Consider the following 12,521-nt stretch of genomic DNA (forward strand, 5'->3'; position numbering starts at 1 on the left):
TACTTATGATTCACTTTGACCATTTAAATAATTATGAATAGAGCCTGTCAGTCAGTAGCATTTCTCCACCCTCCTTGCCGTGAAGGCTGCGTGTGGGTTTGTGTGTGTGTGTGTGTGTGTGTGTGTGTGTGTGTGTGTGTGTGTGCATGTGTACATATGTGAGTGTGTGAACGTAGTAAGAGGGAGCGTAGTATGGGTGCAGTGTGGCTTGATGAGTCACATGCCTCAACTATGTCATTCTGGAAGGAGTTTCAGTCTCATCCGAACCTCAGTCCAAACCCAGCCCAGCCCAAACCCCCAGGGCTGGGAGAGGAAGGGCAGAGAGACAGGAGGATGGGAGGGATGGATGGAGGAAGAATAGGTAGACTGCCTGCTGGAGGGTGTGTGTAGGGAGGATAGAGGGGTGGGGGCAGCAAGACGTGCAGTGGGTCATAGACTGGAGAGGAAGAAATATGCGCTGGGAAAATGTGAGTTTGTTGTGGGGAGGGGGGGTGGAATGAGAAACTGGTGTGTGGAGTATTTTTGTGTAGAGTTGGAAGTGGAATAGGATGTAAGAGCGTGTACAGGTATAGACAAGGAGAGGAGTAGTTCAGGAAGTAAAGGACTAGTTTAAAGAGAAGAATGGGGTAAAGAGGTTCTCTCTTGTGATAGTGTGATGTGATTGGGTAGCTCGGTCCAGGTGTGTCAAGTGGGAGAGATATCAGCTACGTTCTCTCTACAGAGACCCTATGGTGTAAAAGGTATGTCAGCAACTACGTTTATTCCCTCCGATACATTTGGGACCTAACCACAAACTTGTCTTTTGGAGCTTAACCAAAAGACGTGTGCGTGAGAGAGAGCTTTGGGTTAAACTGCCAGTGAAGCTGTAAGTCATAAAAGAGCAAATCCGTGTTTCAGCGTGGGGGGGTTGAGGGTGTTTCAGCGTGGGGGGGTTGAGGGTGTTTCAGTGTGGGAGGGTTGAGGGTGTTTCAGTGTGGGGGGGTTGAGGGTGTTTCAGTGTGGGGGGGTTGAGGGTGTTTCAGTGTGAGGAGGTTTAGGGTGTTTCAGTGTGGGGGGGTTGAGGGTGTGTCAGTGTGAGGAGGTTTAGGGTGTTTCAGTGTGGGGGGGGCTGAGGGTGTGTCAGTGTGAGGAGGTTTAGGGTGTTTCAGCTAGCGGGGGCTGAGGGTGTGTCAGTGTGGGAGGTTGAGGGTGTTTCTGCTAGGGGGGCTGAGGGTGTGTCAGTGTGGGGGGGGCTGAGGGTGTGTCAGTGTGGGGGGGTAGAGGGTGTTTCAGTGTGGGGGGGTTGAGGGTGTTTCAGCTATGGGGCTGAGGGTGTGTCAGTGTGGGGGGGCCTCTCCCTGTGTCCTGCCTGCTTTCCCTTATTTAGAGACAGGCTTCTCCACAGACGCCCCGACTCTCCGACAGGGGAGTTTCCTGCTTTTAAAGACCCCAGGCACACACACAGAGAAACACACACACATATATACACACACTCACACCCCTACAGAGGCTGTTGCTGCTGGCCTGCATTTTTTTCCGCCTTCCCTCCCTCCCTCCTCCCTCCTCCCTCTCTCACTCTTTTTTCTGAATGGGTGTCCTCTCTCTAACCTCTCAATTGAGGACCGTAACAAGACACTGCCCTCCACAGCAATAGGCTCTGCCCCTTTTACAGCCTGTCTATAAGAGAGCTCAACCCCAGCTCGGAGTGTGTGTGAGAGTGTGTGTGTCTGTCTGCGTCAGTCAGGGGCTGAGGGAGAGAGTAGCGAAGGGAGGCCAGGAAAGAGAAAGAGAGAGAGAGAGAGAGAGAGAAAGGGAGAGAGAAAGAGGGAAAAGAGAGAGCTCGGTTAATACTGTTTTAACGGGATCGTAGTGCTGTCGGTAGGGCTGGGTTCTCTGTGCTTGCGGCTGTGGTGTCTCCAGTGTGCTGGGAAAGCACCTTTAGCCCAGAGGGACTCTCATACTGCCGGTGTGTGTGTGTGTGTTCCTGTGCCGGCTACAGCTCTGCTGCTGTCACTTTAAGCCTGTTACTGATTACACTCAGAAGAATGCAACCGGAGGAGAAAAAAAAGACAGAGAGAGAGAGAGAAAGAGAGAAGCAGAAAAGGGAGAGACATGTAAGGACGGATTCTATTTGTGTTGAGTTTAGCGGAGTTTGGTCGAGTTTTGGTTTCAGAGCATGGGACTATGACGTTGCTAAGGAGTTAAAGAGCTGTTGCCCAACTGTCTCTGTCTCTCTCTCTGGCTCCTGGGAAAAGGGAGAGGGAAAAGAGCGAGAGAGGGAGAGAAGGAGACCCGAATCATCAGAAAGAGAGGGGGGGGGGGGTCAAAGTTGGAACGAAGACAAGAGAGGGAGAGCCGAAAACAGGCAAGGACAGAGGAAGAGAGAGACCAAAGGGAAGAGCAGAAAACTGAAACAGAGACGGCGAGACGCGGCGCGAAAGAGAAACAGGAGAGGAGAAGAAGAAGAGAAAAGGAGGTGGTGGTGGGGGGGGGGGACCCCTGATTCCAAACCCAGTATCGGGAGGAAGTGGAGCTCTCACCAAGAAAGGGTAAGTGAAGAAAAAAAAAGGCAGTCTCCCAGAAAAGGCTTGGTGCTGCTGATAGACATCATATGGTATACGTTAAGGTTTGGACTCACACAGCCTCGCTGTTGCTCCGACTTACTGGGGGCTCTCTCGCGTTGTCGAATACAGCTGTCAGATACTAAGGCTGTAAATTCCCATTGAACTGTGTTCGGGCCGACGAACAGCTGAGGGGAAAGGGAGCAGAGGGAGACGCGAGGGGAACCGCCAAACGGCCGAGACAGGTTGTGATTATTCGCCGATACGAACGTCTGCGGCGGGCTCTCGTGAAGCTGGTGGGAGAGCTGCGCTGGGCTCAGGCTGTGGTCATGGTTTAGTAATGCGCTTGTACGTCACTGCCGTGGGTGGAGCGGTGACTGGGGGGGGGGGGGGGAGAGTGTTACCACACAGTTTGTCTGCTCCATGCTGCCTTCTACCCTCCAGCTGATTCCCTGGTACACACAGGACCAGCGCGCAGGCTCCAGTGCTCCTCTCAGGACTGCACGTGTCGGGTAGGAGGACTCTTCACTGTATCAACCCTTTCCTGTCACCTAGATTGGGACCGACAGTGACCTGTGAGTTGTTGTAAAGCGATCTCTCAGGCCCGGTAATATTCTGCCTCCTTCCTCTTTTGTTTGAGATGGTATAGTCCACAACTTCTGCCCAGTGGCACAAGGCATGAATGAACTCTAAGCATACAGGGATGGGTGCATGTGTACAGTATCTCTCAGTATGTACGGTACAGGGAAGCTTCTTTATGAATGAGTAGAGTGAGCAGACAACTTGATTGGGTGACTTTGGCCTGTGATTGGTCGCTCCTGATCTCCCTGGGTAACTTGGTCTAATGATGTATTTCATGTTTGTGTGTAGGTGTATGTGTGTGTGTGCCTGTGAGTGTGTGTGGGGTGGTAAGTTGGTGGTGGGTGAGTGTGTTGGGTAGAACATCGGGGGGAATAGCATGAATCAGTGCAAGGGTTCTAATGTGTGTGTAAATGGGGCTTGGTCACAAGCTGAACAGCAGGATGTGTGTTTGTGTGTGTATTTGTGAAGAAAAGTGGTCTTCTATTGGGCTCTGTACCCAGCTGTTCCTTAGTGGCACATTCCATTGTGTGGGATGTCGACCCTTACGAGATAAGAACCATCTCTGTCTCCGGGTCCTTCTCGTCGTGACTAAGAGTATCTCTGTCCAACTTTAATGACGTCTCATTGTCCCTGTGATGACAGGGAGTGTCTCCAGAAATAATACTGCTGTACTATACTTGTGTTCGCTTCTCCCCCTCTCTGAACCTGGCACAGCGACAAAGATTGAACCAGACCAGTCTGTTAAAACAGATACCCTGAGTCATGCCAGTAAAACATTCTAAAAAGGATTTAACTATTTGTAAAACAACAACAAAAAATCCTAACCCTAAAAGGTACATTTGTGGCCGGTACGTTATTCAAATTTCACGTCCTTACAGCCGCGTGTGACATCGGTTTGTTCGAGAGCCACCTCACCTACTAACCTAATGATTCACCCCTGCCCTCTTCCCCCACCACCCCCTACCCCCACCGCACCCCTCCACTAGAGACCAACTTGAACAATGGCTGCCCTAAAATTAGGTGCCAAGTCTTGCGACCACGGATACGGCAAAGGCCGGGGATTGAACTGAATGCATGCATTCGTGTGTGTGTCCTCCCTCCAAGAAGGAATGCTGTCACAGCGCAGTCTCTCTGTCTATCGCCAACACCCCTGACCACCCACACACACCCTCTTTCTCTCACATTCACACACACCCTTTCTCTTTGTTTTACTCCAACACAATTACAGACACGCCCATTGCTCCACCTAACCTGGACACCCTACTGCTCCACGATATGCTCCACTGGTCCAACACCTCTGTGTGTGTGTGTGTGCGTGTGTGTGTGCGTTGGTGTGTGATGAGTGACAAAAGACAGTCATAAACAAAACTGGGGCGGTGGTAGCGTGTGATGTTGCGCCTCAATCCGGTCTTATCAGCCCCCTTGTTTCCGGTGGGAGTGTGATTGCTGGGAGGGCTGCGGTCAGATGCAGGCTCTCTTATCTTGATGACAGGGATTACATTCCCGACAGCAGATTAGGATGGAATCTGCCCCCCAGGTTTATCTCCTTACCTCTGTCCTCATACCTGTCCTACTTGGCAACGTCCTGTTTAGATGTCATGGCGGATTCTCGCGTGGCAAAGTAGGCCTCCCTTTAGGCCCCGTCTAATTGGTCGGGGCAGTTCACATGCTCTGACAGTGCTTATTGTGACACCTAATTCTCCATGTACAAACTCCCTATGTATCCTTGGCGTGTTGAAGGGGTGTGTCAAACTGACATGGAGTCAGAAGTACATTGTGACACAGCTATTCCTAGGGGTGGGGTTCGAACTGGACAAAGTAGGACAGAACCACTTCTCTACGACCTATTCATCACCACACTCTCTTTCTTCGCCCCGTTCATTTTCCTCCTCACATGACATGTTTTCTGCTTTGTTTATACAACAAGGAAATCAGTCGGCCTTGAAATCTATCTGTCATGCATATTCAGGAGATCACAGCTTGGCTGGTTATCTTACATGTCACGAGGTTGCTCATTGCCTCTGGCTTGATATCGCCACACTTTGTTTGTATGTGTGTGTGTGTGTGTGTGTGTTTGTGTGTGTGTGTGTGTGTGTGAGTAACGGGAGGGGCTGAGAGGTGTGTGTGTATGTACACAGGTACCACAGTTCCAACGGTGTACTAACCACACACACACACCTGGCCCTGTGACTGTCCCCGTGCCCATACATGGGCAAAGTTTCCCCTTCCTGGGCCCCGTTCAACGAGTGCATTGAATTCCAATAAGTTGGAGCGTTGGGACGAGGTGCTCGTAGAGGAAGCACGTCATGGAAAACCAGGATCAATGGGCAAGGCCTGGCGATCCGTGTTTGAAGGTGGTTCAAGGTGTTTTCGTTCCAATAGTTATCAGTTACAAGCTATGACTCAGCCAGGTAGAGATCAACTTATTCTAGAAGGGTATCATGACTAGGCTTGTAGAATGAATAACCCTGAATATTAACTCAAAATGAGTTGGCTCCACTTTGGCTTTTGCAAGTACAAGTGGCTTTCTTGCAAAACATACTTTGCTGCAGTGATAAAGTTAAAACTGCCGTCACCGCAGGCTACCTAGAACTCATCTGAATGACAAAAGCAGAACTGTTCCCTAACAGGTAGTTAAATGTGATAGTCTTTGCCCTGTCCAAAGCTTTTGCTGGCTTTTGTGCGTTCGGGGTGGATGAAGTTCCGACAGCAGTCTCCAACTCTAAAACAGAGCTAGCATTATGACTATATTAAGTAGTAGTAGGGGCAGTGTTGCGGTGAAATACTAAACCATTCGCCAAGAGCCAGAGACCCTAAAGCAGCTAGCGGGAGAGGGGACACTGGACGACACAACACCAAGTCCAGAGAACGGGATAGAGACCCTCCATCTCTGCCTCCAAACCTCCATGTCTCCCTTGGTTTCTTTCTCCCGACACATTTTTCCCGTCCCTTTTCCTCCATCGATCCCTCTCTCCCTCCCTGCACCCTTGCCAAGCCTTCATAAAGGGACTAAATGTGGAAGCTCGCTCCCTTCTCCTTCCCCTGCCAGCCCTTTCCCATCAGTCCAACCCTCTGGAAGAGGCCGCATACTCCCCTCTCCCTGTGTCTGTGGAGGTGGGGATGGGGGGCCGTGTAGAAGAGCTCGGGGCTGGGGGGGACAAATCTGAGTCAGAGTTGGGTCATAAGGGAGGGACTGAGTGGGAGACTGGGGAAACAGAGCTGGGTCTGGGGCTACCAGACGAAGGAAGGGCTACGCTCGCGGTTCTGGACCGAGCTGGGGGACCTGGACGAGGCTGGGTCACTGGCTGTCCTTGCCTTGGGCACTCCGAGGAGCCATATTACAGGGATCTCCTTACAGCTATTATGCGTCGCCATTAAAAAGCAGTCATTAAAGAGAGAGTGAAGGGGGGTGGAACGGAAGAGAGACAGAAGACGATAGACATTCCCAGGCTGTCTGAAGGTACAGGTAGGAGGCTTACATCTGGTTGGCTATTTCCCCAATGGAATGACAAGCTAATTGCAGTTCCACAATGGGGTTTTATGAACATGTACTATGTGTATCTAGATTCCTGACCATTTTCTAATACGAGACGCGATGTTTCAATTGAGGACTGGCAAAGAAGTCTAGAGTACATTTATGTCCGGAAGAGACTGACATAAAAGTGAAACTGTTATCTCGCCTGCTGTTCAGTGAGCGTTGCGACGTGTGTGGGTCGTCTTGTAGCGTCGTGTGACTGGAGTGTATAATGCTCTCATACAGCTAACTTATAGGTGCCTGGAGAAAAGGTTGTGTATGCTGTAAGGTACGGAACACGTTCTTTAACTCGAGGGACAGTACAGACTGTGTTTGGCAAAGCCTCAAGCCCGGTCTTTCAATCCTTGACACACAGAAATACGCCCACACCCAACTCACACATCCTCCTCAGCCATCCACCCACACATACAGTCACATCCACCCACACATCCACTCACACATACTTGAGTGAAGGCAACACATACTGTACCTTACAAGAGAAACGCACATACACACAGTGGAGTGCTATCACTCTTTAAACACATGCATTGGGAACCAGTACACAAGGACACACACACACGCGCTGCCGTGGAAACCGAATCAGGGAAACAATTCAGTTCCTCTTAACTCGCTCCCCAGAATGTGTGTGTGCATGTGTGCGCTTCGTATATCTTTTTGTTCGTGTACATGGTTGTCCCTGCATGAGTGTGTGTGAGTGTGTGTGTGTGTGAGTGTGTGTGTGTGTGTGTGTGTGGATGTGGTCAAGGCCAGTCATCTCCCATGCAGCTTGGAGGAAACCCACATCAACTGAAATGCACCACACTCTAGGAATAGCCTCACCCAGCACAGGCAGAAATGGAAGGCGAGGTCTTATCCTGCCTCACCCTGCCTCACCCCTTCTCTCCCTTCCTCACCCCACTCTCTCCTCCGTATGCCTCAGCCCTCCTCACTCCTCTCTGGCCTTCCCCATGAAAACGGCTGTGTTAAAATGCATGCCAAAATACAGGTGTGATCCTGTTCCTCTCGTGCCTCTGCCTCTCTCTCTCTCTCTCTGCCTCTCTCTCTCTCTCTCTGCCTCTCTCTCTCTCTCTCTCTCTCTCTCTCTCTCTCTCTCTCTCTCTCTCTCTCTCTCTCTCTCTCTCTCTCTCTCTCTCTCTCTCTCTCTCTCTCTCTCTCTCTCTCTCTCTCTCTCTCTCTCTCTCTCTCTCTCTCTCTCTCTCTCTCTCTCTCTCTCTCTCTCTCTCTCTCTCTCTCTCTCTCTGACCTTGTCCTTGTTAACTCTCCCCATGTCTCTCCCAGCCCAAGTGTTGGGTTTCTGTGGAAAACTCTGGTGCTTTTGTGTGTGCCTTGACCCCCTATGACACCCATCCCCCCCCCATTTGCAGTGGCCACATCACCAAAGCGGGAGGGGGAATGAAGAGATAAGACAAGGACAGCAGGGTAGAACGCGGGCGACCTCAACGCCCGACGCCAAAACGGCTCTGCAGGACCCCCGCGCGTGCGTGCATTCCCAGGCGTCGTTTTCACCGATCCGTCTCGCTCGGTGTGTGTTTGCAGATGAACCCGCGGAGGAAGGGGAGAAGCTCCGACCAGCCGGCGGCGTCTGTACGCCTTTACGTCTCCGCGCCCTCTCCGTTCTCCACGGTGATCCGCACGGCTCAGTCGGCGGATGTTTGCCGGAGACCGACCCCGTCCAGCTGCTTCACTGGTCTGACCGAGGAGTAAGACAGTGCTGCTCTCCGCCGACGAACCGTCTCCTTCCAACACAGCTCTCCCATCTCTTATTCATCGGGAGGACAGGTTTACCGCCGCAGTCTGTCCAGTGGGGTGAACTGAGGGGAGGAGGGTGAGAGAGAATGAAGGAGGCGTGTTATCGAGAGAGAGAGAGAGAGAGAGAGAGAGAGAGAGAGAGAGAGAGAGAGACGGCGTGAGAGAGACGGCGTGAGAGAGACGGCGTGAGAGAGTACGAGAGGGAGACAGAATGCTTGATTCCAAAGAACGCTGGTGTCGGGAGAAGGAGAGATGTGGTGATAGGGAGAGACACGGGCGGAGAGAGAGGTAGTGGAGGGGAGTGGCTGGTCAGCTGGTTGGTATGTCAGATCAATACAGTCATAAGGCCTCAGGTATGCAGAGCTGGACTAGACAAGACACGGTTATAGACATTCTTCCTCCCTCCATCTCTTCCGTCATCCTCACTTCATACGTCTATAATGTCATGAATATAACGTCTCCCTTTTTCTCCTAACTTGCCCTTGTAGTACTCCTTCCACCCCTCTCTTTTCCTTCTCTCTTCAATCCTCCATCCGTATCCCCTCAATAGAGAGGTCCGATCTTCACAGGGCCACCATGCTAACCACAATAGCAGCTCTTAGTTGCCTCGGGCCTAATGGGAAAAAATGAGAGGAATCTGCGACTGATGATGCCCTGCTCCAACATGGCCGTCAGCAGATAATCTGCCATATCTTTGCCCTCTCTAGGGCTCTTCTTCTTTCTCCTCCCTCTCTTGCCTTCCCTTCTTTCACCGGCCCAGTGTCTGCCCTCTATGATGTGCCTAATGCTGTTTCTTCCTTTCTTGTTCTTTTCTCTGTCTGTTTTCTCTCCTTTCCCTTTGGCTGTATTATACACTGAGAAGTTAGCTCTCTGTTATTTATAAACCTGCATTGTACATATATAAATCCACTGACTGTTATATTTCTTTCTCTCAACAGCAGTCATAAAGACTCCATGCAGACTGACACTAGGAGGATCGCCTGTATGTAACACACGCACGCGCAGTCTATGGGTGTTGTCAGTTGCTCAGTAGGCAGTGTAGATCCTGTCTTCCAATCAGAAGCTACATCTGGCTACTGGGTCTCTGAAGGCACAGCCCACTTCCTTGCTGAACATTCCTTTCCCCTCCGATTGGCTGCTGGCACATTCCATAGCCTTGTGATTGGCTGCTGGCACATTCCATAGTCCTGTGATTGGGTGGCATGTCACGGGGTCTCCATCCTGTGACCCCACAGCACAGGATGCTCTCTGTGTCACAACTCCACAACGAAGCCTTGTCACAACTTTTTCTTTCTTTGTCTCTTTCCCCCCATTTCATTTTGCCCAATTTTGCTCTTTTCTCTCTTCCATTCTGAGCTGGTATTGATCCGAGCTCCTCCGACACTGAGTGAAACGCATCAACAGACAATACAGTGACAATACAGTGAAGGCCTTCAAATTGAAAACTGTGAAAATGACGGAGGCACAGTAGAAAGAACCGTTCTTACAACAGGCAGCAGGTTGTATCCTGTCCATGGTTGAAACTAAAAGAAAGAGAGAAATAAAATATGTGCGTGAGAGGCAATTCTAAGAAAATGAGATTTGCTAGGTCCTGAACCTGGCATACAATGTAGATTTCTGTGTGGTTTAAGCTACAGCTACATTGTCTGCTGGGTTTCAGGCTGGCAAGAAAAGCATCACTCAGTAAGCCAGGGATTCAGCAAGGTAAGTTCTCAATCATGCTGCTATTGTGTATCAAACTTACCTTGGGATTGCAATAAAAATTCAATATGATTGCAAGTCTATGACTCATTTCTGCATCTGAACATGAAACCCAGTTATACTGTTAATTTTTTTTTGATATGTTATCGAAAGCAGCAGGTAGGTAGCTGTGGGTAATAAGAGTCTTTGTTAGTTTCAGACAGAATCAATGCTAACCAAATGAACCCAACCCACAAAAAAAGTGCTGTATGCTGTAAGCAAAACAGTAACGGGCAACGGTTTTGATAAATTTTTTCTGCATCAGGCTGTTCATTTCGGTCGAGTATCTTCTACAGATGGCACGCATACATACACACAGAAACAGAGAGAATATATAAGAATTCTGGTCAAGCCAAGTATTCACAGCAGAAGCCCCTATCAATCCTGTCCATGTGTAAGTCTGGGGATTGAGAATACACACACACTAACACACACACATCCACACCAAAAGAATCCCACCTTCACTTCTACCAAGAGAACAGACTTCACACGGCATGAGAGATAAACTCTGAACCTGATTAAGCTCCTCAGCACACACACTCACTTTGTGTGTGTGTGCGCGTCATCTTGGGAGCTTACATTCTGAATATGTTTGGGACCACTATCTGGACACACACTGCAAGGGCACTGATCAATAAAACAGCAGGGTTCTAAATACACAAGCGGTTCAACGGTTCAACGCAAGTCAGTGAAGCATGTGTGTTGTAGTGAGGTAGATGGGGGGAGGGGGGCTGTAGTTTGACAGAGATAGAGAGACATTGACCATATATACAAGTACACAGAATATCTGTATACTGCATATCTATGATATCGTTCCATATTTGTGCTCTGACAAACGGTGACTTGACAGTTTGAACTGAACTTCTGCAGCAGAGAACATGAGCTGCAGCGTTTCCTCCTACACCGACACAAATGAGGAATGTCAGTTATGTGAGTGGTCTGTAATGGGAGTACCATTTGTTCTTTTGGTCAGCCGGTTCTTTGACGTGAATGGGGCACGGACTGATGACATCACAATGCATCCTAGAGGACAGATGTACGTTAGGGTGACAGCAAGCATTCAAAAGCAGTTCTGTTGTGGGTGGAGTCCAGGGTGGAATTAATCAGTTGGTGTGTGTGTGTGTCAGTGGTCTCCAAGCAGGACTTGCTTGGCTTTTTCCAACAGACAGTGGAAACACAGAAGGATATTTACACACTGTTGCTACATATGGCACACATTGGAGGGCCAAAACATGTTCTCCATCCTTCCATCCCATCATCCTTCCACCTTCTGGACTCGTTTGAAAGAATAGGAAAGAGAAGGAGAGTAAGGCTATGTGGATAGAAAGCTGAAGCAATAACGTTTTGATTTGAGAAGTGTCAAACTGTATTTGTCTCGAAAGGGCAGGATCTGGAAACATCTCAACTGATATTCTACAGGCTGTCTCCTGCAGACCCTTATTGGCCACAGCTCTGCTCTGTTCAGGACCAGGACATCAGAATTCTATGGACCTTGATTACAGCATAGTAACTAAATGACAGATTCACAAGATTTTGTCATCTCCAATTCTCCAATTCATTACCTTTCACATTAGATTTCATAACGTGATAAAACTAGGGTGTTGGTTTGTATCAATCAATATTCCATCAACTTCTCCATTGTGTCAGCCAGAATCACAGTACAGGGTAGTGAGCCAATCAGGTAGAGACATGGCTTACCATAACCAAACAATGTGGTGTTTCAGAACCTTGGGTTGGGAGCAATTTCTATGAGCAGTCGATCAGCTACAACCTGACAAATAATAAACAAGAGTGTAAAACACAGTTTTTACATACACAACCACCATGGGTGGGTAAAACTCACCTAGACATTGACCCTTTATGACATGGAATACAACATGGAATACAACAAGGAATACAAAATACAGGGTGTAGCTGCTTTGTTACCTATGCCAGTCACTTCAATAAGCCTTGAGGTGTAACCACAGACTGTGAAGTACTACACCGCAAATGTCAAAGTGTTCATTTAACTTCAGAAGGGTCTCCCTCAAAAGCTTTTGCTTTTTGCCAGGCCATCTTTGGAAATAATAATTTGATCTTAAGTGATTCTGCCGGGTTAAATAAAGGTTAAATACAAATTAAATATAAAATACAGCTGCAAGCAGCAATGTGGGTTCCTCCGCAAAATGGCTAAATATGAAAAAAAATTACAATGTAGAAGCAAAACAACTTCATGTTTGGCTAACAACAATAGGCTGGATGGGGATTTGAACTCATGAGCATAAGGTTATGCACATAGTACTACATATAGTAGTATGCACATAGGTCATGCACATAGTATTACTTCAGAATGATGTAATCTCAAAGCCAATAAGGTTTGAAAAACCATCAGTCAA

General features: G+C 48.9%; 1 long non-coding RNA gene across 1 annotated transcript; it reads left to right on the forward strand.

Moving 5' to 3' along the window:
• Nucleotides 1-1,699: 1,699 nt before the first annotated feature.
• On the forward strand, nt 1,700-10,179 carry LOC146234187 (uncharacterized). The gene is made up of 2 exons (XR_014741556.1): nt 1,700-2,528; nt 8,194-10,179. It is a non-coding gene; the product is annotated as an uncharacterized LOC146234187 (long non-coding RNA).
• Nucleotides 10,180-12,521: the final 2,342 nt, after the last annotated feature.

The sequence above is a fragment of the Hypomesus nipponensis genome, chromosome 23 (genome assembly GCF_054491055.1).
Source record: "Hypomesus nipponensis isolate SF chromosome 23, ASM5449105v1, whole genome shotgun sequence".
Classification (NCBI taxonomy): Eukaryota; Metazoa; Chordata; class Actinopteri; order Osmeriformes; family Osmeridae; genus Hypomesus; species Hypomesus nipponensis.